At 46.9% G+C, this 26,035-nt stretch overlaps 1 protein-coding gene and 1 long non-coding RNA gene across 14 annotated transcripts in view; one reads left to right on the forward strand and one right to left on the reverse strand.

The window, feature by feature from the left end:
• Positions 1 to 26,035, forward strand: part of LOC140212728 (palmitoyl-protein thioesterase ABHD10, mitochondrial-like) — a 137,163-nt gene that overhangs the window by 1,103 nt on the left and 110,025 nt on the right. For 11 of the 13 annotated variants that reach the window (XR_011889789.1, XR_011889790.1, XM_072283852.1 and 8 more), the window contains exon 2: positions 20,094 to 20,331. The gene's annotated coding sequence lies outside the window, so the exon portion shown is untranslated. Of the gene's footprint in view, positions 1 to 20,093; positions 20,332 to 22,525; positions 22,625 to 26,035 lie in introns of those variants that run through there. The other 2 variants (XM_072283853.1, XM_072283854.1) reach the window with 2 other exon arrangements.
• On the reverse strand, positions 15,994 to 22,368 carry LOC140212731 (uncharacterized). Its single transcript, XR_011889791.1, has 3 exons — positions 22,085 to 22,368; positions 18,352 to 18,511; positions 15,994 to 16,084 (listed from the first exon to the last, which is right to left on the reverse strand). It is a non-coding gene; the product is annotated as an uncharacterized lncRNA (long non-coding RNA).

Raw genomic sequence — 26,035 nt, forward strand, 5'->3', positions numbered from 1 at the left:
TGAAAGGTCACCGACTTGAAGCGTCCCGATGAAAGATCTCAGCCTGAAATGTTGACTGTTTATTTCCCTCCACGGATGCTGCTTGTGGGCACATACCATGAGGCTCAAGGACATCTGCTAGCCTAATGTTACCAGACTCTTGTATGACAAGATGGACTGTTGACCTCACAATCTGCCTCATTATGATTTTGCACCTTACTGTCTACCTGCAACGCACACTCTCTGTGGCTGTTACACTCTATTCTACATTCAGTCATTGTTTTACTTAGTTCTACCTCAATGCTCTGTGTAATGATTTGATCTGTATGGACAATATGCAAGAGAAGCTTTTCACTGTATCTTAGTACATGTCACAATAATAAACCAATTCCAATACCTGCTGAATTCACGCCCCCCCCCCACCAGCTCACTCTGCTGTGAGTCTGCACCATCTAATGTTTTAATTTTATTAGTAATTCTCCTATTTTTACAACCTTTTCTTCTTACTCTGGTCTGTCCTCTGCTGCCAGGGTGAGACTAAATGCAACAATGCCATTTGGGCAATGAATTTTCCAGTTTCGGGTAAATTGCTCCCCCTCTCTTCTCCTGATCTAACTGTTTTCCTACTCTCACTCCACTCCCCCCCCATAATCCAGTTTCTTTCTCCTCTTTCAACCTTCCTCCATTCCGTCTCCTCCCTCTGGTTCCCCTCCCCCACTGTTCCCACCTACTCTTCCCACCTCTGTCACTTTATCCATCATCTTCGGCCCTTTTGCTTATCACCTCCCAATGTCAGGCCTGCTCCCGCTGACGCCTCCCAGTCTCCGCGTAGCTACTCATTTCAAATTTATCACCTGCAGCCAGTCTCAACCAATTGCTCCTCGCTTTCACTCTCCCTGCGTAAAGTTTACTTTGGTGCCTGATGTGTTTAGCTTCTGTTCTCTCCTGGCTTGTTATTTTCTGGTCTATCACTGAAGTTCTCATTCACTGTGAATTTGTCACCTCTTTATGTTGTCTTGCAGTCCAGATGAAGGGTCTCAGTGCAAAATCTTAACAGCCCATTTCACGACACAGATCCTGCCTGACCTATTGAGCCCTGATTATTTTTCATTACAGATTTCAGCATCTGCACTCTCTTGCATCTTTGAAATATATAGTGCTGTGCTTATAAAAAGTATTCAACCCCCCCCCCCCCAGCAACACACAAAAATACTGGAGGAACTCAGCAGGCCAGGCAGCAGCTAGGAAAAGGGTACAGTCAACGTTTCAGGCCGAAACCCTTCGGCAGGGCTGGAGGAAAAGGCTGAGGAATAGATTTAAAACACCCCTTGGAAGTTTTCATGTTTTATTGTTTTACATTGAATCACAACATTGTACCTTACTGTCTGCCTGCGCTGCACTTTCTCTGTGGCTGTTACGCTTTATTCCACATTTGGTTATTGTTTTACCTAGTTCTACCTCAATGCACTGTGTAATGATATGCAAGACAAACGTTTCACAGTGTCTCTGTACACATGACAATAATAAACCAAATTCAATTCCATCTGTGTGCCTGAGGGGAACCTGGAGGCACTGGTTGATGTCCAGAGGTTAGTGTTGCTGTAAACTCGAATTCACAATTAGCTTTATTTGTCACATGTACATCAAAAAATATGGTGAAATGCATTATTTGCATCAATGACAAATACAGTCCGAGGATATGCTGGGGGCAGCCCACAAATGTTGCCATGCTTATAGCACCAACATAGCATGCCCACAACCTACGAACCCTAACTCATATGATTTTGGAATGTGGAGGAAACCCACACTGTCATGGGGAGAACGTACAAACCCCTTACAAACTGTGGCAGGAATTGAAGTTCAATCACTGGCACTGTAAGACCATAAGACCTTAAGACATAGGAACAGAATTAGGCCATTCAGCCCATTGAGTCTGCTCTGCCATTCCATCATGGCTGATCCCAGATCCCAGTCAGCACCGTACACCTGCCTTCTCACCATATGGTTGTAGTTGGGAGCTGAATGTCCAAGGTTACACATTATATCAGATGGATAGGAAGGTAGGCAGAGGGGGTGGTGTGGCTCTACTGGTAAAGAGTGGCATCAAATCAGTAGAAAAATGAGACATAAGTTCGGAAAATGTTGAATCCTTGTGGGTTGAGTTAAAAAACTGCAAGGATAAAAGGATGTTGATGGCAGTTATATGCAGGCCTCCCAACAGTGGCTGGGAGGTGGACCACAGGAAATAGAAAAGGCGAGCCAAAAGGGCAATGTTATGGTAGTCATGTGAGATTCCAACATGCAGGTGGATTGGGAAAATCAGGTTGGTAATGGATCTCAAGAGAGTGAGTTTGTTGAATGCCTAAGAGACAGCTTTTTAGAGCAGTTTGTCGTTGAGCCAGCTAGGGATCAGCTTCACTGGGTTGGATGTTATGTAATGAACCAGAGGCAATAAGCGAGCTTCGAACCAGTCATCACAATATGTTTGAGTTCAACTCGAAATCTGACAGGGAGAAAGTAAAGTCTGTCGTAGCAGTATTTCAGTGGAGTAAGGGAAATTACAGTGGTATGAGAGGGGAGTTGGCCAAAGTAAATTGGAAAGAGTTGCTGGCAGGGATGTCAGCAGAGCAGCAATGGTGTGCGTTTCTGGAAAAATGAGGAAGGTGCAGGACATGTGTATTCCAAAAATGAAAAAATATTCAAATGGTAAAATAGTACAACTGTGGCTGACAAGAAGTCAAAGCAAAAGAAAGGGCATACAACAAAGCAAAAATTAGTGAGAAGGTAGAGGATTGGGAAATTTTTAAAAACCTACAGAGAGCAACTAAAAAAAAATTGAAAGGGAAAAGATGAAATATGAAAGCAAGCTAGCAAATAATATCGAAGTAGATAGTAAAAGTATTTTCAAATATGGTAAAAATAAAAGATAAGTAAGAGTGGATGTAAGACCGCTAGAAAATGAGGCAGGAGAAATAATAACGGGGGACAAGGAGATGGCGGATGAACTAAATGAGTATTTCACATCAGTCTTCACTGTGGAAGACACTAGCAGTGTGCCAGGTGTTGTAGTGTGTGAAGGAAGAGAAGTGAGTGCAGTTACTATGACAAGGGAGAAGGTGCTCAAAAAGCTGAAAAACCTAAAGGTACATAAATCACCCGGACCAGATGAACTGCACCCTAGGGTTCTGAAAATCATTCAACTCTGGCATAGTGCTACAGGACTGGAAAATTGCAAATGTTAATCCACTCTCTAAGAAAGGAGAAAGGCAGCAGAACGGAAATTATAGACCAGTTAGCCTGACCTCAGTGGCTGGGAAGATGTTCGAGTCAATTGTTAAGGATGAGGTGATGGAGTACTTGGTGACACTGGACAAGATAGTACAAAGTCAGCATGATTTCCTTCAGGGAAAATCCTGCCTGATGAACCTGTTGGAATTCTTTGAGGAGATTACACGTAGGATAGGTAAAGGGGATACAATAGATGTTGTATATTTGGACTTTCAGAAGGCCTTTGACAAGGTGCCACACATGAGGCTGCTTACCAAGTTAAGAGCCCATGGTATTACAGGAAAGTTACTGGCATGGTTAGAGCATTGGCTGATTGGTAGGAGGCAGTGAGTGGGAATGAAAGGATCCTTTTCTGTTTGGCTGCCAGTGACTAGTGGTGTTCTGCCGGGGGCCAGTATTGGGGCCACTTCTTTTTATATTGTATATTAATGATTTAGATTTTTTTTAGCGTGTCGCACCAGACAGTCAGCCATTCTTGTCTGGCGCGTGGTGTCAGGATTGGTCTCCTTTCAGATTAACCAGGTCACGATATGAATGTTCCTGACTCGACCCATTTTTTTTTTACGAGGCCAAGTAGCTAGCTCGGCGCTCAACCCGGCACGGATGGAAAGCGTGCTCGGGGGCGGGGGGGGTGGCCCGACTTGGATTCAAACCCGGAAGTCTTCACTCCAGAGTCTGGCGTTGATGCCATTGCACCACCAGCCGGCCATCATCAATGATTTAGATGATGCAATAGATGGCTTTGTTGCCAAGTTTGCAGATGATACGGAGATTGGTGGAGGGGCAGGTAGTGTTGAGGAAACAGGTAGGAGGCAGAAGGACTTAGACAGATTAGGAGAATGGGCAAGAAAGTGGCAAAGTGCACTTTGGTAGTAGAAATAAATGTGCGGACTGTTTTCTAAATGGGGAGAAAACCCAGGAGTCTGAGATGCAGAGGGACTTGTGCAGAACACCCTGAAGGTTAACTTGCAGGTTGAGTCGATGGTGAGGAAGGCAAATGCCATGTTAGCATTCATTTCAAGAGGTCTAGAATACAAGAGCAGGGATGTGATGCTGAGGCTTTATAAGGCACTGGTGAGACCTCACCTTGAGTATTGTGAACAGTTTTGGGCCTCTCATCTTAGAAAAGATGTGCTGGCATTGGAGAGGGTCCAGAGGAGGTTCACAAGGATGATTCCAGGAATGAAAGGGTTATCATACGAGTAACATTTGATGGCTCTGGGTCTGTACTCGCTGGAATTCAAAAGGATGAGGGGGTTCTCACTGAAACTTTTTGAATGTTGAAAGGCCTAGACAGAATAGATGTGGAAAGGATGTTTCCCGTGGTGGGGGAGTCTAGGACAAGAGGGCACAGCTTCAGGATAGAGGGGCACCCTTTCAAAACAGAGATGTGGGGAAATTTCTTTAGCCAGAGGGTGGTGAATTTGTGGAATTTTTTCCCACAGGCAGCTGTGGAGGCCAGGTCATTGGGTGTACTTAAGGCAGAGATTTATAGGTTCGTGATTGGACATGGCATCAAAGGTTACGGGGAGAAGGCTGGAAACTGGTGTTGAGGAGGAGATAAAAGAAAGGATCAGCCATGATTGAATGGTGGAGCAGACTCGATGGGCCAGATGGCCTAATTCTGCTCCGGGTCATTTCTTCGGCAGTTTGAACGGGGCACGACTGCGCAAGCGCGTGAAGGTCAGCCTGTGAGAACAACAGTAGAGTTTAAAAAGCGAGCAGATTAACAGAGCGGGTGACGGAGTCATGGGAGACACAGTAGGAAGGCTTTGGCAAGCAGAGGCAGAGGACGAGTTTGCTCCCAGTGAGGTAAGGCCGGTTAAGCTCCTTTAATTAATTTAATTAACTTAGAAGTAGGTAGTGGAGGCAGCAGTTAGGGTAGTCGTTTGCAGTGTGTGGGAAGTCAGGGCGAGCACAATTGTCCCTGATGACTACACCTGTAAAAGGTGCATTAAGCTGCAGCTCCTGACAAACCGAGTTAGTGAACTAGAGCTGGAGCTGGATGAACTTCGGATCATTTGTGAGGCAGAGGCAGAAATAAACAGGAGTTACAGGGAGATAGTCACCCCTAAGAGTCAGGAGACAGGTAGCTGGGTGACTGTCAGGAGAGGGAAGGGGAATAGACAGAATGAGCAGAGCTCCCCTGTGGCCATTCCCACCAATAATAAGTACATCGTTTTGGATACTGTTGATGGGGATGACCTACCAGGGACAAGTTGTAGTGGTCACATCTCTGGCACCGAGACTGGACCCTCAGCTCAAAAGGGAAGGAGGGAAAACAGGAAGCAGTAGTGATAGGGGATTCGATAGTTAGGGGGACAGATAAGAGGTTCTGTGGAAGAGATCGAGAATCCCGGATGGTCTATTGCCTCCCTGGTGCCAGGGTCCGCGATCTCTCAGATCCAGTTCTCAGTATTTTCAAGAGGGAGGGTGAGCAGCCAGATGTCGTGGTCCATGTAGGGACCAATGACGTGGGTAGGAAGGAGGAGGAGGTCCTGCAAAGAGAGTTTAGGGAGTTAGGTGCTAAGTTGAAGGACAGGACCTCCAGGGTTGCAATCTTAGGATTGCTACCCATGCCACGTGCTAGTGAGGCTAGAAATAGGAAGATAATGCAGCTAAATACGTGGCTAAGGAGTTGGTGCAGGAGGGAGGGCTTCATGTTTCTGAACAATTGGGCCTTGTTCCAGGAAAGGTGGGACCTGTTGCGACGGGACGGGTTGCACCTGAACTCGAGGGGGACTAACATCCTTGCAGAAAAGTTTACTAGTGCTGCTCCGGGGGCTTTGAACTAGATTTGCAGGGGGAGGGGAACCAGGGTGTTAGAGCAGATAGTGAGGTGGAGGAGGATAAAGGTCATGCGCGAACTGCGAGTATAGACAGAAATCAAAGGTTTGTACGAGGTAGAAATGTACGGATAGTGAGGTCAGCTGAGAAGATCATCGGGATCTCTCTTCCCGTCATTACAGACATTTACACCACACGCTGCATCCGCAAAGCAAACAGCATTATGAAGGACCCACGCACCCCTCATACAAACTCTTCTCCCTCCTGCCATCTGGCAAAAGGCACCGAAGTATTCGGGCCCTCACGACCAGACTATGTAACAGTTTCTTCCCCCAAACTATCAGACTCCTCAATACCCAGAGCCTGGACTGACACCAACCTACTGCTCTCTACTGTGCCTATTGTCTTGTTTATTATTTATTGTAATGCCTGCACTGTTTTGTGCACTTTATGTAGTCCTGGGTAGGTCTATAGTCTAGTATAGTTTTGTGCTGTTTTATGTAGTTCAGTGTAGTTTCTGTATTGCTCATGTAGCACCATGGTCCTGAAAAACATTGTCTCGTTTTTACTGTGTACTGTACCAGCAGTTATGGTCGAAATGACAATAAAAAGTGACCTGACTTGACTTGAAATGTTCTCAGGTGCATCTATCTCAATGCAAGGAGTATTGTAGGTAAAGCAGATGAGCTCAGGGCGTGGATTAGCACGTGGGATTACGACATTGTTGCTATTAGTGAGACTTGGTTGCAGGAGGGGCAGGACTGGCAGCTTAATGTTCCGGGGTTCAGTTGTTTCAGACGTGACGGGGGTGAGGGATGAAAGGGGGAGGAGTGGCATCACTAGTCAGGGAGAATATCACAGCTGTGTGTAGACAGGACAGCCCGGAGGGCTCGTCTACAGAGGCCATATAGGTGGAGCTGAGGAACGGGAAAGGTGTGACCACACTAATAGGGTTGTATTATAGACCGCCCAATAATCAGAGAGAATGGGAGGAGCAAATCTGTAGAGAGATAGCAGACCGATGTAAGAAACAGAAAGTTGTAATAGTAGGGGATTTTAACTTTCCACATATTGACTGGGACTCTCACACTGTGAAAGGGCTGGATGGCTTGGAGTTTGTCAAATGTGTTTAGGAAAGTTTTCTAAATCAATATATAGAGGTACCAACGAGAGAGGATGCAATATTGGATCTCCTGTTAGGGAACCAGACAGGTCAGTTGACAGAAGTATGTGTAGGTGAACATTTTGACCATAATGTAATACTTTATACTTTATTGTTGCCAAACAATTGATACTAGAACGTACAATCATCACAGCGATATTTGATTCTGCGCTTCTCACTCCCTGGATTACAAATATTAAATATTAAAAATAGTAAAAAATAGTAAATATTAAAAATTTAAATTATAAATCATAAATAGAAAATCGAAAAGGGAAAGTAAGGTAGTGCAAAAAAAAACCGAGAGACAGGTCCGGATATTTGGAGGGTACAGCCCAGATCCGGGTCAGGATCCGTTCAGCAGTCTTATCACAGTTGGAAAGAAGCTGTTCCCAAATCTGGCCGTACGAGTCTTCAAGCTCCTGAGCCTTCTCCTGGAGGGAAGAGGGACGAGAAGTGTGTTGGCTGGGTGGGTCGTGTCCTTGATTATCCCGGCAGCACTGCTCCGACAGCGTGCGGTGTAAAGTGAGTCCAAGGACAGAAGATTGGTTTGTGTGATGTGATGTGCTGCGCCGTGTTCACGATCTTCTGCAGCTTCTTCCGGTCTTGGACAGGACAACTTCCATACCAGGTTGTGATGCACCCTAGAAGAATGCTTTCTACAGTGCATCTATAAAAATTAGTGAGAGTTTTAGGGGACAGGCCAAATTTCTTTAGTTTTCTCAGGAAGTAAAGGCACTGGTGGGCCTTCTTGGCATTGGACTGTGCTTGGTTGGACCAAGTCAGGTCATTTGTGATATTGACCCCGAGGAACTTAAAGCTTTTGACCTGTTCCACTTGCGCACCATCGATGTAAATTGGGTCGTGCGGTCCGCTACTCCTTCTGCAGTCAACAACCAATTCCTTCGTCTTGCTGATGTTGAGGGATAGGTTATTGTCTTCGCACCATGCCACCAGGTTCTTAATTTCCTCTCTGTACTCAAACTCATCATTACCCGAGATACGGCCTACAATTGTTGTGTCATCAGCAAACTTATATTGAGTTTGATGGAAACTTGGCTACACAATCATGGGTGTACAGTGAGTACAGCAGGGGGCTGAGTACACAGCCTTGTGGGGCATCGGTGCTCAGAGTGATTGTAGAGGAGAGCTTGTCCCCTATCTTTACAGCCTGGGTTCTGTCTGTGACAAGTTGAAGTTAATTATGGATAAAGATAGATCTGGTCCTCGAGTTGAGGTTCTAAATTGGAGAAAGGCTAATTTTGTGGAGATGAGAAAGGATCTAGGAAGAGTGGATTGGGATAAGTTGTTTTCTGGCAAGGATGTGTTCAGTAATTGGATGGCCTTCAAAGGCGAAATTTTGAGAGTGCAGATTTGCATGTTCCTGCCAGTTTTAAAGGCAAAGTTAACAGGCATAGGGAACCTTGGTTTTTCAAGGGATATTGGTGATCTGGTTAAGGAAAAGAGAGAGGTGTATAGCAGGTATAGGCAACTAGGAACAAATGAGGTACTTGAAGAGTATAGAAAATGTAAGAAAATACGAAAGAAGGAAATCAGGAAGGCAAAAAGAAGACATGAGGTTGCTTTGTCAGATAATGTGAAGGTAAATCCGAAGGGTTTATACAAGTATATTAAGGGTAAAAGGATAGTAAGGGACAAAATTGGTCCCCTAGAAGATCAAAGTGGTCGTCTATGTGTGGAGCCTCACGAGATGGGGGAGATCTTAAACTGTTTTTTTTTTTCATTTCTACACTAGTGTAGAAATTGCAGGGGCCCTGGCAGAAATATTTAAAATGTCCTTAGCCACCGGTGCGGTGCCGGAGGATTGGAGGGTGGCTCATGTTGTTCCGTTGTTTAAAAAAGGCTCTAAAAGTAAAACAGGCAATTACAGACCGGTGAACCTGACATCAGTAGTCGGTAAATTATTGGAAGGTGTTCTGAGAGATCGGATATTCAAGTATTTGGACAGACAAGGGCTGATTAAGGATAGTCAGCATGGCTTTGTGTGTGGTAGATCATGTTTAACGATCTTGTAGAGCTTTTGAGGAGGTTACCAAGAAAGTAGACGAAGGAAAGGCTGTGGATGTTGTCTACATGGACTTCAGTAAGGCCTTTGACAAGGTCCCACATGGGAGGTTAGTTCATAAGGTTCAGACACTAGGTATCCATGGAGAGGTTGTAAACTGGATTTGAAATGGGCTGTGTGGGAGAAGACAGAGAGTGGTAGTGGATGATTGCTTCTCAGACTGGAGGCCTGTGACTAGTGGTGTGCCTCAAGGATCTGTGCTGGGACCATTGTTGTTTGTTGTCTATAACAATGATCTGGATGAATATGTGGAAAATTGGATCAGCAAGTTTGCTGATGACACGAAGATTGGAGGCGTTGTGGATGGCGAGGAAGGCTTTCAAAGCTTGCAGAGGGATCTGGACCAGGTGGAAAAATGGGCCAGAAAATTGCAGATGGAATTTAATGCAGACAAGTGTGAGGTGTTGCATTTTGGAAGGACAAATCAAGGTAGGACATACATAGTAAATGGTAGGGCACTGAGGAGTGTGGAGGAACAAAGGGATCTGGGAGTTCAGATACATAATTCCCTGAAAGTGGTGTCACAGGTAGACAGGGTTGTAAAGAAGACTTTTGGCATCCTGGCATTCATAAATCGAAGTATTGAGTATAGGAGTTGGGATGTTATGGCGAGGTTGTATAAGACATTGGCGAGGCCAAATTTGGAATACTGTATTGTGTGCAGTTCTGGTCACCTAACTATAGGAAGGATATCAGTAAGATTGAAAGAGTGCAGAGAAGATTTACTGGGATGTTGCCAGGTCTTCAGGAGTTGAGTTACAGGGAAAGATTGAACAGGTTAGGACTTTATTCCTTGGAGCATAGAAGAATGAGGAGAGATTTGATAGAGGGTTACAAAATTATGAGGGGTATAGACAGAGTAAATGTGAATAGGCTCTTTCCACTTAGATTAGGACAGATAAATACGAGAGGACATGGCTTTAGGGTGAAAGGGGAAAGGTTTAGGGGGAACTTCTTCACTCAGAGTGGTGTGAGTGTGGAACGAGCTGCCATCTGACGTGGTGAACGTGGGCTCACTCTTAAGTTTTAAGAACAAATTGGATAGATACATGGATGGGAGAGGTCTGGAGGGTTATGGACTGGGTGCGGGTCAATGGGACTAGCGGAATAAAGTTTCAGCACAGACTAGAAGGGCCAAATGGCCTGTTTTCTGTGCTGTAGTGTTCTATGGTTCTATGTCTTACATCCTTTAATGCCCTGACCGATCAGGAATCTATCAACTTATGCTTTAAATATACCCACGGACTTGCCCTCCACTGCAGTCTGGCAGAGTATTCCACAGGATCACTACTCTCTAGCTAAAAAAAAATCCTCCCTGCCTCTGTTCTAAAGGGTCCCTCCTCAATTTTGAGGCTGTGCTCTCTAGCTCCCGCCATAGGAAACTAATTTAAACCATTCGACTAACCGTGCCCATCCCCTACTACCACGTCATTGTGACAGTACATCTTGCAGATATCACTTAATGCAGCCAGAACCACCTGTAGTGGAGGAGAGATGGACGATGGCCACAGGAAATGATCAAAATCAAGAAAACTGCTTTCTCCTATGGGAGTGGGAGGGGGAAACCTGATCAAAGAAGCTGTTTATAGTGTAGACAATCCTATTCAAAGCTCTGAATGATGGCACTTGTTATCTTGGAATTGGAAGTGGTTTATTGGAATCACAAGTACTGCCATGCAGTAAAAAGCTTTAGTTTGTGCACCGTCTAGAAATCATGACATTGGAGTTGTTAAAAGAAGACAGAATAGATTGTTCTAGGCACAGAGAAAGTGCGGTGCAGGGAAACAAATAAAGTACAAGGGTCAGGACTACAGGGCTATTGAAACAAAAACTTCATGCTATTTTAAAAGTTTCTCCCCCAGGCAGTCAATCTGATCAACCATTCTAGTTATTTCTCCCCCTCTATCTCTTACCCCCGTCACTGCAGCACACTGTGAACACTTTAAACCACTGTTTACATTGCAGATACATCCTGGTATTTGTGCACATTTTATTCCATATCTGTACTTTAACTTTATTTTTATATGAGTCTGTATTCTTTACAAGTGTTGAATTGTTTTCTGCTGCATCTCACACCCTGACCAACATACCACAACAAATTCCTAATACATGGAAATGTGTACAGCAAATAAAGTTGATCCTTGATCCTCTCTCATGCCTTTTCAGTTCTCTGATCATTGACTTCAATTCCACTGGCAGTGAGTTCCAAATTTTGATAACTGAGTAAATTAAACATTTTCCCTCCCCTTCCCCCTTTTTGTGTTTTATGCCCAAAATGTTAAACCTATGTCCTCGGGTCTTTGACCTATTGGGAAACAGTCAGACTACCTACTGCATGTCAGCTGTGCACGATCCTGCACACAATGTTCTTGGACAGCTCTCAGGAATCGGCCGGCAATTTGTTTACTTGTACTTTTAGAAAAAGAGACAAAGGACTGGTATTTATAGCCAAGTTTTCAATAAATCTAATGTACTTTCCTAGCCAAGAAGTGCTACTGTAGTGCAGCAGCACAACGATAATACAGCTCGAGATGTACGTTCTCTCCGTGACTGCATGCGTTTCTCCAGGTACTCCAGTTCCCTCCCACTGTCCAAAGACATTCAGGTTCCCAGGTTAATTGGTCATCGTAAATTGTCCTGTGATTAGGCGAGGGTTAAATCAGTCGGTTGCTGGGCAGTGCAGCTCATCGGGCCAGAAGGGCCTGTTCTGCACTGTATCTCTGAATACAAAATAAGTACGTTAGAAGTTTAAGTCATTGTTGTAATTTAGATATTCACAGAAACAACTAGCACAAAGAGTAATGAGAAAAATCACCAAATTGGCCATAGTGTAGTGAAAGTGGGACATAGTCTCATGGGGCTCAATGGTCATAGAGTCATAGACCTCTACAGCACAGAAACAGGCCCTTTAGCTTATCTAGTCTCTGCCGATAGCTAGTCCTGTCTACCTACACCTGGACCATATCCCTCCAGATACCTCCCTAATCTTCTCTTAAATGTTACAATTGAATCCATATCTTCCACTTTCTCTGGCAGGTCATTCCACAGTTGCACCGCCCTCAGAGAAGAAGTTCATCCTCAGGATCCCTTTAAATATTTTACCTTTCTTCCTTAAACTATGGCCTCTAGTTCTACTTTCTCCCACCAAGAGGAGGAAAAGCCTGCTTGCATTCACCCTATCGACACAACACCCGTCATCTTTAACGGCAATGTAGCTGTTAGCACAATGCTTTACAATGCCAGTGACCTGGGTTCAATTCTAGGCACTGTCTGTAAGGATTTTGTATATTCTCGCTGTGATCGCGTGGGTTTCCTCCGGGTTTCACACCTGTTCCAAAGACGTAAGGGTTAGTAGCTTAATCGGTCACATGGGTGTAATCAAGCTGCATGGATTTGTTGGGCCAGAGGAGCCTGTTACCATGATGTATCTCTAAATAAATGAATAAAGTTGTTAATTCATTCATTTGTGCCAGAGAAGAAATCAGAACTGAGTTTAGATTATTTATGGATGAGGAGGAATTTCTTTAGCCAGAGAGTGGTGAATCTGTGGAATTCATTGCCACAGACGGCTGTGGAGGCCAAGTCACTGGGTGTATTTAAGGCAGGTAGGGGTCTTCATAGGTTGATAGGTTCTTGATTAGTCAGGGCGTCAAAGGTTTCGGGGAGAAGGCATGAGAATGGGGTTGAGAGGACCAAATGGCCTAGTTCTGCTAACAATCAAAAAGCATTGTCGTTTGGTTTTCTGGTGGGGGTGGGGAAATCTCTGACCAAGCATTAAGCACTGGAGACAGCCTGGGTTTCTGGAAAGGTGACTGACCATTTGTTCAGTTCTGCACTGAATGTCATCAATACAAGAGAAAGCTGCTTTGCTTAGAAAGGACTGATTTGTAATGGCAACAGCTCTCAGTGATTGTTGCGATGAGAAGGCTTTATACTTCTAACTTCACACAGCCAATCGGCAATTGACCCAATCCTGTTCCTGTAGCAGCCATCCAATGTCTTGAGAATGGGAATATCTGAATACAAGTCACCTTCCTGCCCTCCCACTGTAGTTCTTTAAATTTCACATTACTCTTCATTTTAATTCAGTTTTGTATCTCTTGATTTTTATAAGTGGTGAAGTTCTCTTTTTTTGTATCATGTTAGCATTAGCTAAAAGTTAAAGACCAATTAAATTATACAAAAACATGAAACATAAAACCTTAAACATAAAACATAGAAACCTACAGCACATTACAGGCCCTTGGCCCACAATGTTGTACCGACCATGTACCCTGCTCTAGAAACTGCCTAGAATTTCCCTACCACATAGCCCTCTGTTCTTCTAAGCTCTATGTACCTACCTAAGAGTCTATAAAAAACCTATTGTATCTGCCTCCACTACCATTGCTGGCAGTGCATTCCACGCACCCACCACTCTGTGTGGTATCCCCTCAGTACCCATTTCCAAGCAGCTAAAAACTGTGCCCCCTCGTGTTAGCCATTTCAGCCCTGGGAAAAAGCCTTTGGCTATTCACACGATCAATACCTCTCATCATCTTATACACCTCTATCAGGTCACCTCTCATCCTCTGTCACTCCAAGGAGCAAAGGCCAAGTTCATTTAACCTATTCTCATAAGGCATGTTCCCCAATCCAAGCAACATCCTTGTAAATCTCCTCTGCACCCTTTCTATGGTTTCCACATGCTTCCTTAGTGAGTCGACCAGAACTGAGCACAGTACTCCAAGTGGGGTCTGACCAAGGTCTTGTATTGCTGTAGCAGTACCTCACGGCTCTTGAACTCAATCCCACGGTTGATGAAGGCCAACACACCATACACCTTCTTAACAACACTGTCAACCTGTGCACAGACACAGACCCCAAGATCTCTGATCCTCTACACTGCCAAGAGTCTTACCATTAATACTATATCCTGTCTTCAAACTTGACCTACCAAAATGAACCACCTCACAATTACCTGGGTTAAACTCCATCTGCCACTGTTTAGCCCAGTTCTGCATCCTATTGATGTCCCGCTGTAACCTTTGACAACCCTCCAGTCTATCCATAACACCCCCAACTTTTGTGTCATCAGCAAATTTACTAACCCACCTTTCTACTTCCTCATCCAGGTCATTTATAAAAATCACAAAGAGGAGGGGTCCCAGAACACATCCCTGCGGAACACCACTGGTCACCAACCTTCATTCAGAATGCGAACCATTTACAACCACCCTTTGCCTTCTGTTGGACAAAGCCATGCTGACTATCCCTAATCGAATTATGTCTCTCCAAATGCTCATAGATCCTTCCTCTCAGGATCTTCTCCAACAACTTGCCCACCACTGATCTATAATTTTCTGGGTTATCACTTCTCCCTTTCTTGAATAAGGGAACAACATTTGCAACCCTCCAATCCTCTGGTATTTCTCCTGTCCCTATTGATGATGCAAAGGTCATAGCCAGAGGCTCAGCAATCTCCTCCCTCGCTCCCCACAGTAGCCTGGGGTATATCTCGTCCGGTCCAGGTGACTTATCTAACTTAATGCTTTCCAAAAGCTCCAGCACATCCTCTTTCTTAATGTCTATATGCTCAAGCTTTTCAATCCACTGTAAGTCATCACTACAATCACCAAGGTCATTTTCCGTAGTGAATACTGAAGCAAAGTATTCATTAAGTATTTCTGTTACCTCCTCCGACTCCATGCACACTTTCCCACTGTCACACCTGATTGGTCCTATTCTCTCACGTCTTATCCTCTTGCTCTTCACATACTTGTAGAATGCCTTGGGGTTTTCCTTAATCCTGTCTGCCAAGGCCTTCTCATCGCCCCTTCTGGCTTTCCCAATTACATTCTTAAGCCCCTTCCTAGCAATCTTATTTTCTAGAGCTCTGACAGTACCTAGTTTCTTGAACCTTTTGTAAGCTTTTCTTTTCTTCATAACTAGATTTTCTATATCCTTTGTACATCATGGTTCTTTTACCCTCCTATCCTTTCCCAGCCTCAATGGAACATACCTATACAGAACACCATGCAAATGTTCCCTGAACGTTTGCCACATTTCTGCCGTGCATTTCCCGAGAACATCTGCTTCTAATTAATGCTCCCAAGTTTCTGCCTAATATCATATTTCCCCCTGCCCCAATTAAATGTTTTACCAAATTGTCTGCTCCTGTCCCTCTCCAGCGCTATGGTGAAGGAGATAGAGCTGTGATCACTACCTCCAAAATAAACCCTTAATTTTCTAGAGTAACACATACAAAATGCTGGAGGAACTCAGCAGGTCAGGCAACATGTAATGGAGGGGAAAAAACAGATGATGTTTCATGCTGAGACATTTCATCAGGACTGGAAAGGAAGGGGGCAGAAGTCAGAATAAGAAGGTGGGGGAGTGGTTGGAGTACAAACTGGCAGGGGATAGGTGAGAACAGGTGAGGGGGAAGGTAATTCTGGCTTCATTTGAAATCTTAGCACAGAAATATGGCACAGAGAGTTTTTGGGACCTGCCACCAGGAAGGAGGTACAGGAGTCTAAGGTCCCACACCACCAGGTTCAGGAATAGTTATTACCCTTCAACCATCAGGCTCCTGAACCAGTGTGGATAACTTCACTCACCTCAACACTGAACTTATTCCACAACCTATGGGCTCACTTTCAATGGTGTTACAACTCAGAATTATTCATTTATTTATTTTCTTTATTACCATTTGTTTTTTTCCTATTTGCACACTGGTTGTTTGTCAGTCTTTGTGTGGAGTTTTTCATTGATTCTGTTGTATTTCTTTGTTCTGTTGTGAATGCCTGCAAGAAAATGAATCTCACAGTAGTATCTGGTGAAATAGAACATAGAACACAGAGCAGAGGAGAGTACAGCACAGGAACAGGGTTCAGCCCACAGTGTTGTGCCAAACCAGATAAAAATTAAATCAAAATCACCCAAGCACCAATCCCTGCTACCTACAACCGTGTTCATATGCCTCCATCTTCCTTATATCCATGTGCCTATCCAAACGTCTCTTAAAAGCCTCTAATGTATTTGTCTTTACCACCATACCAGGCAGTGCAGTCCAGACATCCACCACTCTCTGAGTGAAAAACTTACCCCTCACATCCTCTTGAATCTGCCCCCCCCCCCCCCCACCTTCAGTACATTCCCTCTGGTATTCGACATTTCAACCCTGGGAAACAGAGATCCTCTCTCCACTCTGTCTCTGCCTCTCATCGTCTTGTGAACCTCTGTCAGATCTCCCCTCTGCTTCTGGTGCTTCAGAGGCAACAACTCAGTCTCAAACCAGTTTGTCCAGCCTCTTGTGATAGCACGTTCCTCTAAACCAGGCAGCATCCTGGTAAATCTCCTCTGCACCTTCTCCAAAGCCTCAACATCCTTCCTAGAGAACTGTACGCAATACTCCAGATGTGGCCTAACCAGAGTTTTATAACCTCCTGACTTTTGAACTCAATGCCTCGATTATGCAAGTATTCCATAATCCTTCTTAACCACCATATCGACCTCTGTAGCTGCTTTTATGGAACTATGAACCTGGATCCCAAGATCTCTCTGCTCAGCAACACCGTTAAGGAACTTGCCTGTAACAGTGTACTGTCTCCTTGTATTTTCCCTACCAACATGCAACACCTTGCGTTTATCTGGGTCAAACTCCATCTGCCATTTCTCACCCCATATCTGCAACTGATCTATATCGTGCTGTATTCTTTGCCATTCTTCTACGCTATCCACAACTCCACCAATCTTGGTATCATCCACAAATTTACCAACCCACCCATCTACATTTTCATCCAGGTCATTTAAATACACTACAAAGAGCAGAGGTCCCAGCACAGATCCCTGGGGAACTCCACTAATCACAACTTCAACCACTACTGTCTTCTATGCACAAGCCAGTTCTGAATTCAAACAGACAAATTGCAGTGGATCCCATGCAGCTTAATCTTCTGGATTAGACTCCCATGAGGGACTTTGTCAAATGCCTTAAAAGTCCATGTAGACAACATCCACTGCCCTACCCTCATCACCTTGTCAAAAAACTCAGTCAAGTTGGTAAGGCATGATCTGCCACGCACAGAGCCATGCTGGTTCTCCCTAATTAAGCCATGAGTTTCCAAATATATATCCTATCCCTAAGAATTTTCTCCAGCAATTTTCCTACAACTGATGTGAGACTCACCAGTCTATAGTTCCCAGGGTTTTCCCTTCTCCCCTCCTTAAATAGAGGTACAACGTTAGTCACTTGCCAGTCCTCCGGGACCTCGCTTGTGCCTACAGAGGTCAAGGGCCCAGCGAACTCACCTGTTGCCTCCTTCAATAACCTGGGGTAATTCCCACCAGGCCCTTACCCATAATACTCCAAGCATTAAAATATACACACTTCAAACTATCCCACCATCATACCTGCTATTTTGGTTTTGCCTTTCAATACTTTCCCTGACATCTACTTTCTGGTCCGACCCTTCCCTTATTGACCTGGGGCTCCGGTACTTTAATAATAAATTTACTTTGAACTTTGGAGAAAGGCATGTGTTCAAGTGCTACTCTATGAGCTCAGCATTACTGAGCACTTCAAGGATTTCCGATGGAAATGCCCTTTTGATAGAGGTATTAAACTGTAGCCTTTAAAGTAAAAATGAAAAAAAGAGTTACAGAAAAAATATACAAGAATGTTGGCGGGACTTGAGGACCTGAGTTACACAGAAAGGTTTAATAAATTCAGACTTTATTCCCTGGAGCATAAAAGATTGAGGGGAGATTTGATAGAGGTATATGAAATCATGAGGGGTATAGATAGGGTAAATGCAAGCAGGCTTTTACCACTGAGGTTGAATGAGACTAGAACTAGAGGTCGGAGGTTAAGGGTGAACTGTGAAATATTTAAGGGTAACCTGAGGGAGAACTTCACTCAGAGGATGGTGCGAAACATGAACTACAGAGTCCAATCCACAAAACATGTCAATTAAACCTTGCCTAAGACCCAGGACTGCAGCAGCAGTAAGTGAGAGGGAGAGAGAGACTGGTCAATTGCAGGCATATGGTGCTGGACATAGTCACTCACCTTCCGCTCGCATCCTCGTTGATTTCAATCTTCCTTGATGCTTTAATAAGCAAGAAATGGAATCGATTATGGGCTCACACCCGTCTCCAGGCTGCACACTCCACTCCAAACCTCACCCAACTCCCTTGGAGATAACAAAGCGCCAGATAGCTCAATCGGTCTGAAAACACATCAAAATGCAGATCACACATTCCAATAGTAGCAGAATCATATTTGAAAGAAGAAGAAGTAAAATAATTAGTTTTGTGAACTGTCTGAAGGATGTCGCCTTAGGTTGCGTTGTCCACTAGTGCTAAGTTGTGTTCTGTGGGGCTCTGCTGACCGTCAACACTCTGTGGTGGAGCGGTTTTTCTTTCACTATATTTATAATTTTAGACTTAATAAGTTTAAACTGGAAGGAGCTAGATTGTACTGTCACTTTTTTTTTTAAACTGAACATTTGTACAGGAACTCTTTTCAACACAAACCATCTTTCCCCTGAAATACCACACATATTTTCCTCCCTGAAGTACATTTTCATCAGCCTGAGTGAAGCCTATGCTGAGAATGTTTTCATGACCACAGTCAAAGGAATTTGAAAAGTTGCATATTTTCAAAAGCTAATTACATTCTGTTCTGGCTGAATGTTCCTTAAGTTGTCAAGCATCCATAACATCAAACTTGCCTTGCTCTTTATCCTTGCTTTGTTCCCGAAGCATGTGACAGATCTCTGTATTGATGGACCTGCTGACACCCAAATAACAGCTCCTGTGCAGGCAACCATAACGTTTAATTCCCAAAACTCAGGTGCAAAAGAAATGTTAGGAAGGATGAGAATTTAGGTTTTAAACATATCCCCTTTTCATGAATCAACCAGTTTACTTGCATCCATTAATTGACTCTTCTTTGCCACCACTTTAAGCAGTGAGTTCCTGATCATTACCAGTCCTCTTTCCTCACACATTCCTGTTAAATCTAAGTGCCCTGGTATTCACACCACCAAGGCGATGCGGCAGTGCCTCCCCATTTGCCCGATATAAACCCATCATGACCCTGCAGATCTCCACTCAACCATCTTTGCTCCTTCCTAAAATGTAGTAATCAGAAATGATAAACATGAGAAAATCTGCTGATGGAAATCCAAAGTACATGCTGGAGGAACTCGGCAGGTCAGGCAGCATCTATGGAAATGAATAAACAGTCAACATTTCAGGTCAAAATCCTTCATGACACTTGCGGGCTGACCCCAACACATCTCAGACTGTGTTGGATGTTCACACAAACACTGCATTTCACTGCATGTTTCAATGTCCATGTGACAAATAAAGCTAATCTTTTAAATTGTTGCTCATGTGCTCTAGATTCATAGAACATAGAACAATACAACTTCTAGTCAGCTCCATCTTGGGTACTGGACTACAAAGTACCCAGGACATCTTTAGGGAGCGGTGTCTCAGAAAGGCAGCGTCCATTATTGAGGACCTCCAGCACCCAGGGCATGCCCTTTTCTCACTGTTACCATCAGGTAGGAGATACAGAAGCCTGAAGGCACACACTCAGTGGTTCAGGAACATCTTCTTCCCCTCTGCCACCTGATTCCTAAATGGACATTGAAGCTTTGGACACAACCTCACATTTTTGAATATACAGTATTTCTGTTTTTGTACATTTTTAAAAATAATCTATTCAATATACATAATTGATTTACTTGTTTATTTATTATGTTTTATTTTATTTATTATTTTTCTCTCTCTCTCTGCTAGATCATGTATTGCATTGAACTGCTGCTGCTAAGTTAACAAATTTCACGTCACATGCCGGTGATAATAAGCCTGATTCTGATTCTGACGTCAGTGAACAGGAGTGAGTGCCATTCTATGACAAAGGAAAAAGTGCTTGGCAAACTCAAAGGTCTTAATACTCCAAGTATGGTCTGACTGAAGTTTTGTTTAGCTGTAACATGACTCCATACCCGAATATTCAGCACCTCTACCAATGAAGGTAAGTATACGATATGCCTTCTTTACCATCTTCTCCGTGCATAGCTGCTTTCAGTAAACTCTGGCCTTGAACCCCAAATCTCTCTGTATTTTCATGCTCTTAAAGGGCCTACCATTAACCATATAATTCCTCCTTTTTTTCCATTTATTTCGAGACACAGCACGGTAACAAGCCCTTCCAGTCCAATGAGCCTGCACCACCCAGTGAGCAATTAACCTACTAATCTAGGAATGTCATTGGAATGTGGGAGGAAACTGGAGTACCCAAAGGAAACCCACACAATCACAAGGAGCACACACCAGACTCCTTACAGCAGTGGCAATTGAATCCAGGCCACTGGCGCTGTAATTGTATTCTGTGAACTGCCGTGCCACCCACATTTCACCTTTCAAAGCATAGCACCTCACACTTGACTGAATTAAGTCTTTTCTTTCTCCAATAACTTTTACATTCTCCATTCCTCTGCCTTCTCATGACATTCATTGCTGGAAAATGCTTGCCTTTGCATAAGAAAGCTGCTTTAATTAGAGCTATTCCAATTACAATGAAATCATGATTCTAATTGTGACTGAACCCAACATTGTGCTTAAACGATGGGTCTTAAAACATACATAAGAAAACAGCTGCACCATTTAAAAAGATTGCTTTACTATGTTCTTTTTAAGAGTGCTTTAAACACTGCCTCTCGTAATTTAACTACACATAAAAAAGGATCTAGTGCTTTCCCAGTGTATACAATGAATAAACTCTTCTCGGGCTTCCAGATGGTTACAGGTATCAATTTTAACTGACATTTCAATGACAAACCATGACAACTTCATCAGATATGATGCCAGGGCATGCTTAGTCCAGTGGTATTTATACCCCCATCTTCCATTCCTCCTAATTGGTTAGTTATCATCCAATCAGGTTTCCACTGTTCTACGACCACCGATTTCTTCAGGTAATCCAAACGGGTACACCACCTGTGCTCCTTGTTGCGCGTTTCAACCATGCATCCTGTCTGGCCAATAGACGCCACTCCGCATTCACAGGGAATTCTGTAAACGCCAGCTGTCCTGATTTATAATGACTTCAGTGGTACAAAACTAGTGTGCCACGCCAATGGCTTTTGGGACTGCCTGTTGAAGGAAGCCATTGAAATAAAACTAGAGGAAAAGAATTTTAACAAAGACCAAAGTCTTGCTCCAAGAAAGAACTGGAATACAACTGTAAGCAAGGGGGAACAGCAGGAACCTGATTGGACGAGGACTAACTAATCAGGAGGGACGGATGATGGAGGATTAAATACCAGCAGACCAGACATGCCCAGGCATCATATCTGATGAAGATGGCAGAGTTAGTCACGAAACGCCAGTTAAAACCGATATCTGTACCCAGCTAGAAGCCCAAGAGGAGTTTAGTTGTTTAACCACATGTGTCTCAAGGTACATTTTGAGGTAACAAATATGACACTATCTTCACTGCAAGCCTCCACAAATGAACTGAACATCCTGAGCCTCCCTTTTTCCTCAATCCACGGCTTCACAGACTAATTTTAATAGTGAATTTCCCAGTTTCAAATTCAGGTTCAAGTTCATTTTCATATGACTATACATATATACAATCAAAAGGCATAATGTTTCACTGGACTATGGTGCACCCACAAAACGTATATCACATACAGTACATAAAATGCTACCACAAATAAGTTAATAAAATATAATTCAAAATGCATGTAGTACACATCACAGGTAAACAGTAAACAGCTCACTGTCCAAGTGAAAAGCCCTTGGTGGTGGCAGGCCATTCATTAGTCTCCCAGCCTGGGGAAGAAGCTGTTACCCCGTCTGGCAGTTCTAGTCCTGATGCTCCTGTACCTCCTTCCCGATGATAGTGGGTCAAAGAGACTGAGGGATGGGTGAAACGACCCCATTCAGAACCCTGACCCCCGAAAATAACTCATTGTTCAAATTTATTTTGAATTCATTTCGGAGATGTTGGTGTTGCAAGCAAGACCAGCATTTATTGCTCATCCTTAATTGCCTGTTAACAAAGAGATGGTGACATTGTGGGTGCTTTACAACTGCTCCATCCTGAACAGAATCTAACCGCCATTCTATACTATTCTGGTTACTCTATGAATTTTTGTCACAGTGCTGTTGCATGGGGAGTATTGCGATAAACACGGAGTGATAATGAAACACCGATGATATCATCGGAGATACAGAACAAAGGTCGATTGCAAACGAGTCGAACGCCCTGGTATTTTGTTCCAGTTGACGACCTGTAGTTGCGCAGTTGCTTCAGCGAGGTGATCATATATTCCCGTAGTATTGTCTCTTCACCCCTTCCCGCCCGTTTCTCCTTCCCTCCCTCCACTACCCCGTCTCCCCCTCCCTCCACTACCCCGTCTCCCCCTCCCTCCACTACCCCGTCTCTCCCTCCCTCCACTACCCCGTCTCCCCCTCCCTCCACTACCCCTTCCCACCCTCCACTACCCAGTCTCCCCCTCCCTCCACTACCCCGTCTCTCCCTCCCTCCACTACCCATCTCTCCCTCCCTCCACTACCCCGTCTCTCCCTCCCTCCACTACCCCGTCTCTCCCTCCCTCCACTACCCCGTCTCCCCCTCCCTCCACTACCCCGTCTCCCCCTCCCTCCACTACCCCGTCTCCCCCTCCCTCCACTACCCCTTCCCACCCTCCACTACCCCGTCTCCCCCTCCCTCCACTACCCCGTCTCCCCCTCCCTCCACTACCCCGTCTCTCCCTCCCTCCACTACCCCGTCTCCCCCTCCCTCCACTACCCCTTCCCACCCTCCACTACCCCGTCTCCCCCTCCCTCCACTACCCCGTCTCTCCCTCCCTCCACTACCCGTCTCTCCCTCCCTCCACTACCCCGTCTCTCCCTCCCTCCACTACCCCGTCTCCCCCTCCCTCCATTACCCCGTCTCTCCTTCCCTCCACTACCCCGTCTCCCCCTCCCTCCACTACCCCGTCTCCCCCTCCCTCCACTACCCCGTCTCCCCCTCCCTCCACTACCCCGTCTCCCCCTCCCTCCACTACCCCGTCTCTCCCTCCCTCCACTACCCCGTCTCCCCCTCCCTCCACTACCCCGTCTCCCCCTCCCTCCACTACCGCGTCTCCCCCTCCCTCCACTACCCCGTCTCCCCCTCCCTCCACTACCCCGTCTCCCCCTCCCTCCACTACCCCGTCTCTCCCTCCCTCCACTACCCGTCTCTCCCTCCCTCCACTACCCGTCTCTCCCTCCCTCCACTACCCCGTCTCTCCCTCCCTCCACTACCCCGTCTCTCCCTCCCTCCACTTCCCCCGTCTCTCCCTGTCTCCCTCCACTACCCCGTCTCTCCCTCCCTCCCTCCACTACCCCGTGTCTCCCTCCACTCCCCCGTCTCTCCCTCCCTCCACTCCCCCGTCTCTCCCTGCCTCCCTTCACTACCCCCGTGTCTCCCTCCACTACCCCGTCTCTCCCTCCCTCCACTCCCCCGTCTCTCCCTCCCTCCCTCCACTCCCCCGTGCCTCCCTCCACTCCCCCGTCTCTCCCTCCCTCCCTTCCCTACCCCGTCTCTCCCTCCCTCCCTCCACTACCCCGTCTCTCCCTCCCTTCCTCCACTACCCCGTCTCTCCCTCCCTCCCTCCACTACCCCCGTCTCTCCCTCGCTCCCTCCACTACCCCGTCTCTCCCTCGCTCCCTCCACTACCCCGTCTCCCCCTCCCTCCACTACCCCGTCTCCCCCTCCCTCCACTACCCCGTCTCCCCCTCCCTCCACTACCCCGTCTCCCCCTCCCTCCACTACCCCGTCTCCCCCTCCCTCCACTACCCCGTCTCCCCCTCCCTCCACTACCCCGTCTCCCCCTCCCTCCACTACCCCGTCTCCCCCTCCCTCCACTACCCCGTCTCTCCCTCCCTCCACTACCCGTCTCTCCCTCCCTCCACTACCCGTCTCTCCCTCCCTCCACTACCCCGTCTCCCCCTCCCTCCATTACCCCGTCTCTCCCTCCCTCCACTACCCCGTCTCCCCCTCCCTCCACTACCCCGTCTCTCCCTCCCTCCACTACCCCGTCTCCCCCTCCCTCCACTACCCGTCTCTCCCTCCCTCCACTACCCCGTCTCCCCCTCCCTCCACTACCCGTCTCTCCCTCCCTCCACTACCCCGTCTCCCCCTCCCTCCACTACCCCGTCTCCCCCTCCCTCCACTACCCGTCTCTCCCTCCCTCCACTTCCCCCGTCTCTCCCTGTCTCCCTCCACTACCCTGTCTCTCCCTCCCTCCCTCCACTACCCCGTGTCTCCCTCCACTCCCCCGTCTCTCCCTTCCTCCACTCCCCCGTCTCTCCCTGCCTCCCTTCACTACCCCCGTGTCTCCCTCCACTACCCCGTCTCTCCCTCCCTCCACTACCCCGTCTCTCCCTCCCTCCACTACCCCGTCTCTCCCTCCCTCCACTACCCGTCTCTCCCTCCCTCCACTACCCCGTCTCCCCCTCCCTCCACTACCCCGTCTCCCCCTCCCTCCACTACCCCGTCTCCCCCTCCCTCCACTACCCCGTCTCCCCCTCCCTCCACTACCCCGTCTCCCCCTCCCTCCACTACCCCGTCTCCCCCTCCCTCCACTACCCCGTGTCTCCCTCCACTACCCCGTGTCTCCCTCCACTCCCCCGTCTCTCCCTCCCTCCACTACCCCGTCTCTCCCTCCCTTCACTACCCCCGTGTCTCCCTCCACTACCCCGTCGCTCCCTCCCTCCACTCCCCCGTCTCTCTCTCTCCCTCCCTTCACTACCCCGTCTCCCCCTCCCTCCACTACCCCGTCTCCCCCTCCCTCCACTACCCCGTCTCTCCCTCCCTCCACTACCCCGTCTCTCCCTCCCTTCACTACCCACGTGTCTCCCTTCACTACCCACGTGTCTCCCTCCACTACCCCCGTCTCTCCCTCCCTCACTCCCTCCACTCCCCCGTCACTTCCTCCACTCCCCCATCTCTCCCTCCACTCCCCCATCTCTCTCTCCACTCCCCCGTCTCTCCCTCCCTCCCTCCACTACCCGCGTCTTTCCCTCTACTAGCCCCGTCTCGCACTCCCTCCTTCCGTCCACTCCCCCACTCCCCTGTCTTTCCCTCCCTGCCTCCACTACCCCTGTTTCTCCCTCCACTACCCCCGTCTCTCCCTCCACTACCCCGTCTCTCCCTGCCTCCACTACCCCGTCTCTCCCTCCCTCCACTACCCCGTCTCCCCCTCCCTCCATTACCCCGTCTCTCCTTCCCTCCACTACCCCGTCTCCCCCTCCCTCCACTACCCGTCTCCCCCTCCCTCCACTACCCGTCTCCCCCTCCCTCCACTACCCGTCTCCCCCTCCCTCCACTACCCCGTCTCCCCCTCCCTCCACTACCCCGTCTCCCCCTCCCTCCACTACCCCGTCTCCCCCTCCCTCCACTACCCCGTCTCCCCCTCCCTCCACTACCCCGTCTCCCCCTCCCTCCACTACCCCGTCTCCCCCTCCCTCCACTACCCCGTCTCCCCCTCCCTCCACTACCGCGTCTCCCCCTCCCTCCACTACCGCGTCTCCCCCTCCCTCCACTACCGCGTCTCCCCCTCCCTCCACTACCCCGTCTCCCCCTCCCTCCACTACCCCGTCTCCCCCTCCCTCCACTACCCGTCTCTCCCTCCCTCCACTACCCCGTCTCCCCCTCCCTCCACTACCCCGTCTCCCCCTCC

Source organism: Mobula birostris, chromosome 20, assembly GCF_030028105.1.
Source record: "Mobula birostris isolate sMobBir1 chromosome 20, sMobBir1.hap1, whole genome shotgun sequence".
In the NCBI taxonomy this organism is placed as follows: domain Eukaryota; kingdom Metazoa; phylum Chordata; class Chondrichthyes; order Myliobatiformes; family Myliobatidae; genus Mobula; species Mobula birostris.